The following is a 6,842-nucleotide window of genomic DNA, read 5'->3' as shown; positions in this document are numbered from 1 at the left end:
CCTTGGATTTGTCTGAGTTTTAGCTTCAGTTTTTCCTCTTTTTTTGGCTTCTTCATCTCCATGTCCATGGCTTTTGGTGCCGGTAGGAGCATCCGCACCTGGGTTCACCTCCCGGGCAGGCCTCTCGCTGGAGTTTTCTTCCTGGGCGTCCACCAGGTGGGGGGTGACCCTCCTCATCTGCGCCCGCGTCTCCATCCTTGCCATCTTTACTTTGTTCGCGTTTTTCGCTGTTAAATATATATGTATGTATGTATGTATGCATGTATGTATGTATGTATGTATGTATGTATGTATGTATGTATGTATGTATGCATGTATGTATGTATGTATGTATGTATGTATTAATTTTGATATAGGGTAAAATCAAAAAAAAATTTTACCAGGTGGTCAGTGCGGAAATAAAACCTTATAGATACATTTTACAAAATATTTTATAATTATATATTTATAATTATAACAAGAGTTAGGCTTTACGCCTTACCACGCAACTGCCAGAAGTAGAAGCTAAGGCTCCTATTACCACCTTAAAACCTCCGAGAAATAACAAACTATTTTGCAGGTAAACAAAACAAAAATAATGAATATACAAGGCTGGTCAACTCCGTACCCGATGCGGATTTCAACCTAAAAGTAAAATTAAAATATGTCACTGATCTCATCAACGGAAGTACTCCATGGGATAAAATTTCGATTGATTAAAATCATATTTGAATAAATTTACTCCATGATCGAAACTGCATTTACTGCAGTCTAGATAATAACAGATAACACGTGTGTACAAAGGAGGGATGTGAATTATACTTTGTGGTATATTTTTACGAGTGTTGATGGATATTGGTCATCCAATATCGACGGTTGGAGGCATATATTGAAACACTCGAAAGTCTATCTCATTAAGTACTTCCGCTGATGATACCAGTAAGTGAAATATTTTAATTTTACTTTAAGCTAGAAATCTGATTCGGGTATAGGGTTGACCAACCTTGTATATACATTATTTTTGTTTTGTTTGTCTGCAATATAGCGTGTTATTTCTCAGAGATTTTAATGTGGTAATAGAAGCCTTAGCAGTTGCGTGGTGAGGCGTAAAGCCAAACACTTGTTATAATTATAAATATATAATTATAAAGTATTATATATATATATATATATGCTTGTATGTATGTACACACTCTCAAACACTTATGTATACAAAACTAAATCCACACATTTATACAGAGAGAATTAGAAATATATATATATGGAACAATGTAGCAATTAATATATTTTCCGTTTAATTTCTGCTTGTCACTCATCGAAAAGAATTTTAATTGCATCTCGAAGTGCTGTCAGCTCACGTAGGCAATACAGTTACCACAGAGAGTCACGATTATAATTTTTATCATTTCTAATCCACAGTAGACGGTCTATATAGCTTCTAGTCAATATTTCTGAATTAAAATACGTAAGAAAATCTTTAAATAATAGAAAGAAAATTAAGGGTACCGACAGCTATTTTCATAGTTCTCCAAAGTTTCTCAATGTGCTAATTTGTCGCTAAATGCTCCTCTAGCACAGGAAGACAATATTGATTGCTGTCAAATAAAATATATCAAAATTTTATCTCTCATACTGCATCAATAAATTCGCATAACATATATTCTGATTCAACTCGCACCCACATTCACCCGCGCATACGCAACAAAGCAATCAGGCGCTTATTGGTACAATTACACATGTAGATGTATACATACATACGCACTCGATATAAATAGAGACACACACATATATATATATACATACATACATATATTATATATATATATATATATTAAATTAGAGATAAAACCACCATTAGGCAAATCAAACGATGAAAAACTTAAGCCAATACATAAAATTAATTAATTTATATTATTTTAAATATATATCAAAATTATTAAAAAATTAATAAAAGATAATGAGTAAAACACTACGATCGTTTCATGGCTGTCCAATTCTTAATAATTCGAGTTATGGTTACAGTCAATCTTCAGATGATTGAAATATCTAAAATATAATCAGAAATATTTAAACAATATTTTAAAGATATAAATAATATAATAATTTTACTTATAATAAACTCTATTATCGAACTAAAAACATAGAACTTAATGTTAAATATTAATTTTAATTTATAAGGTAGGAAACCCACCCATAATCTAATATCGGTAATTTATTATATTATTTATATCTTAAAAATATTGTTTAAATATTCCTGATTATATTTTAGATATTTCAATCACCTGAAGATTGACTGTAACCATAACTCGAATTATTAAGAATTGGACAGCCATGAAACGATCGTAGTGTTTTACTCATTATCTTTTATTAAATTTTTTATAATTTTGATATATATTCAAAATAATATAAATTAATTAATTTTATGTATTGGCTTAAGTTTTTCACTGTTTGATTTGCCTAATGGTGGTTTTATCTCTAATTTAATATAATATAATATTTTACTATAAAATTGGATTCAATCCAAGATCTGATTTTTCACTGTAAGTTTGGATTTATTCCCTAATATTTTATTTTATATATATATAAATATATATATATATATATATATATATATATATACTTACATACGTACGCAATATATATACATATATATTTATATATATATGTGTATATATTTCTATATATATATACTTACATACGTACACGATTTTATTGAATAAATTTACTCTTTAGTATTTAAAGATAGTTTTATGAATTTTGGTAAATATATCAGTTAAAATATGATATCTATTATTTTCATTTTTGCGTAATTTAGACGACAGTTTATTCAGCGCACCCTTCATATGTATATATATATGTATGTATGTATGTATGTATGTATGTATGTATGTATGTATGTATGTATGTATGTATGCATGCATGTATGTATATACATGTGTGTGTGCATATATATATATATGTGTGTGTGTGTGTGTGTATGTATGTATGCATGTATATACGTACCTGCGAGTTCTAACAGTTCCACTGAGGCAGGCTTGAATAATTGTGAAGGTATGCAGTGATTATACACATGGAAGATCCAGGAGAGGCTGGCACTAAACGTTGGTATCGAGAGCTATTCAAGGCTCCGAAGTGGACGTCAATACACTTTTATAAAGGTCCCAGTTATCCCGTGTAGTGTGAGGACCATGTATTGCAATATCTTGAGATTCAAAGGACCACAGCTATTTAATGCCTTGCCAGGTGATTACTCCGGCGGTGCACCAGCGTTGCCGCAGCCATAGAGCTGAAGCGTATAAAAGTATTAAAAAAATAAAAGAAGCCCTTCATGAAACCATTGGTAGCCTTCTTACACACAAATAGAAAATTTATATATACATATTTGTGTGTGTTTGTGTGTGCATGTTTGTATATATGTATATATGTATGCATGCATGTATGTATTTATCAATCTATCTATCTATCTATATATCTCTTTCTCTCTCTCTCTCTCTCTCCCTCCCTCTCCCTCTCTCTCTCTCTCTCTTCTCTCTCTCTCTCTCTCTCTCTCCCTCCCTCTCCCTCTCTCTCTCTCTCTCTCTCTCTCTATATATATATATATATATATATATATATATATATAATAGGTACTGCAAATTTAGGGTGTAAGCACCTGTATACGCCAACTAGTGGCAGAGGTGAGAGGAATATATCAAATAACATCAAAAACAGAACACAGAGGATGTCGCGGAACACGTGTTTCAAGCTTTATAAACGACCTGTTCTTACACCATCTTTTATATCCATTATTCACTGATGTAAGAACAGGTCGTTTATAAAGCTTGAAACACGTGTACCGCGATATCCTTTGCGTTCTGTTTTTGATTTTATTTGATATATATATATATATATATATATATATATTATATATATATATATATATACATATATGTATATATTTATATATGTATATGCATGTATATATATATATATATGTGTGTGTGTGCCTATATGCATCTATATATATATGCATTTGTATTTGTAAATATATGCGCATCTGGTTCTCTCCATCGGTAAGCTTCAATAAATGGGAGGTAACGTAGGAAACCTCATTTAGATTTTCCTCTTTGGTTATCTATTACGAAGTTCTTGCAATTTATATTTTATGGTAATCCTTCTTATTAGGAATTTTCAGCATGATACATTCTGTAACTTATTAACCAGATATATTACAAAGTGAAACATGTTATTAAAATCAGAGATTTGATTAATTACTGTTTGAAGGAAATTCATAGTATGTGTTTCTTTTTCCTTCACTGAACATTGTGAATTCAGGAATGAAGAGAAAGGGACGATCTTCTTAATATTTATATAGGGATTTTTCAAGGGAATTCTATGGTGTGAAAATTTATTGATGTAGTTAATAATTTCAACAGCAACCACATCCAACTTGACAAAACGTTTTACGATAAATTTGTGTTTTAATTAGTATCAGATAAGGAAAATTTATTTCATAGTGATGTTGGTTTTCAAACATATATTGCAACATATGACTTAAGTATATTTAATGCTTTTGAACGTAACAGATATAACATTAGTGGAAAAGTAAAAGATAAAACAAATAATAATTGACTTTTGATAAATTTAATCTTTAAATACCTTAGTTTAAAGAGAAGCAGTATCTGTTCTTTTCTGCTCTAGGCACAAGGCCCAAAATTTAGCAGGAGGAGGCAAGTCGATTAGATCGACCCCACTATGCAAATGTTATTTAATTTATCGACCCGGAAACAATGAAAAGTAAAGTCGACCTCGGTGGAATTTGAACTCAGAGCGTAAAGACACGAAATGCCGCCAAGAATTTCTGCTAACGTTTCTTATTTTTTATTGCCCACAAGGGGCTAAACATAGAGAGGACAAACAAGGACAGACAAAGGGATTAAGTCGATTACATCGACCCCAGTGCGTAACTGGTACTTATTTAATCAACGCCGGAAGGATGAAAGGCAAAGTCGACCTCGGTGGAATTTGAACTCAGAACGTAGCGGCAGACGAAATACGGCTACGCATTTCGCCCGGTGTGCTAACGCGTGTGCCAGCTCGCCTCAGTCAGAAGCAACCTATATTGGTTTCAAATTTTGTGAGAGGGACTAATTCGATTAAATCGATCCCAGTGTTCAACTGGGGCTACTTTTATCGACCCCGAAAGGATGGATAGCAAAGTCGAGCTTGACAGAATTTTTACTCAGAACATAAGGACGGACGAAATTCCGCTAAGCATTTTCCTCGGCGCGCTAAAGATTCTTATATATGTCCGCCTTCGAAGTCCTATCTATTCATACATAAAAATGAAGGTGAGTAGATACGAAATATATATCAACCTAGATTAATAAATCCAACCCATTAATTTGTTCTTATAGCAATAGACAGCTGATAGGCTTTGTATCTATTTCTCTATTAGTCATAAACGACATTGGCGTAGGCCTGAGGCGCAGTTTGAGAGATTTTGTAATGTAAGCGTTATAGTTTTTGATACCACCAAATTTTAGCAAATTACAGTATAATTTATTAGAGAGCGTTTTCCACCAATTAATTTAAGCTTCGCATAATTTCAATAACTATAAGCGAGTAATATATTTAATAGAATTTGTTAATTATTCCTGTATCAGATACATTAGGTCTAATTAATCATATATATATATTATTGCTACAGTTAGACATATGGTTTTTACAAGAACAATATGGCTATTCGAGATTTTAGGATAAATGATTCCGTCTCCTAGTATATATATATTTATATACACTATAAAACGGATGAAGAGATCTGGAAGTAACCCAGAACTTTTCTTCGTTAATATCCTGCAGTTTATTTGATAACATTTTTTCTGCAAATATTATATGTTTAACTGTTTTTGGAGATCATGCAGGGAGAAAATTGTGGTCTAAATGAAATTTATATCTAAAGAGACCAAAATTAATATTCAAAACGAGACATTAGGTCTTCCGCTCTAAGATGAGATATAAAATTTCTCTATAACAACAAGAATATTACGGGTTTTTTTTCCGACCTTTAATTACAAAATGATTCAACGATTAAAATAAAATATACTAAATGCTGTCAGCAGTGATATTAAGAAATCATAGTTTAAAAGAAAGCTACAAAAGAGTTTGAATTTTCAGAAAAAGCATATTATTTAGTCGCATGTATGGCTGTAAGGTAAGAAGATTGCTTCCCAACCACATGGTTCTGGGTTCGGTTCCACTGCGTGTCACATTGGGAAACTGTTTTCTACTATAGTGGCGGGCCGACCAAAGTATTGTGAGTGTACTTGGTAGGCGGAAAAGGAAAGAAACTCGTCCTTATATATAAATATATATATAATATATATATATATATATATATATATATATGTGTGTGTGTGTGTGTGTGTGTGTGTGTGTGTGTGTGTAAGGAAATCTGTCGTATATATATGTAAATCATTTCCTTCAAAGGAATATAAAACATCCAATTTTCACTGGTACTTCAGTAGAATACCACAAATTACAGGGTATAATTACAATATACAATTATTAAAGGAAATAAGAGAAATAGAATTGACATATTAAAAATCTGTTTACATTATGATATGATATACTATGAAATGATATAATGTAATATAACAAACAACTAAAACAAATATAAATACAACAATTTTTTTCGACCCATATCCACTAGTGAATTTATAAAAAATTACGTTTATACATATGAGTCTCCTCAGGGTGATATTTTTTCAAAAAGTAGACAAACATTCTATGCAAGGACTGCTAAATTATAAAATAGGCTAATTTAAAATATACCTATGCTTAGAAGGGTGAGCGTTAACAATTCAAATTTACAACGGTCATAA

General features: G+C 31.4%; 1 long non-coding RNA gene across 1 annotated transcript; it reads right to left on the bottom strand.

The window, feature by feature from the left end:
* Positions 1–365: 365 nt before the first annotated feature.
* Positions 366–6,640, bottom strand: LOC118763278. Its single transcript, XR_004999029.1, has 4 exons — positions 6,630–6,640; positions 6,285–6,308; positions 3,715–3,724; positions 366–488 (listed from the first exon to the last, which is right to left on the bottom strand). It is a non-coding gene; the product is annotated as an uncharacterized LOC118763278 (long non-coding RNA).
* Positions 6,641–6,842: the final 202 nt, after the last annotated feature.

The sequence above is a fragment of the Octopus sinensis genome, linkage group LG4, assembly GCF_006345805.1.
Source record: "Octopus sinensis linkage group LG4, ASM634580v1, whole genome shotgun sequence".
NCBI classification, from domain to species: Eukaryota; Metazoa; Mollusca; class Cephalopoda; order Octopoda; family Octopodidae; genus Octopus; species Octopus sinensis.
Note: the sequence above shows the minus strand (reverse complement) of the source record. Positions and strands in the feature narration are given on the sequence as shown.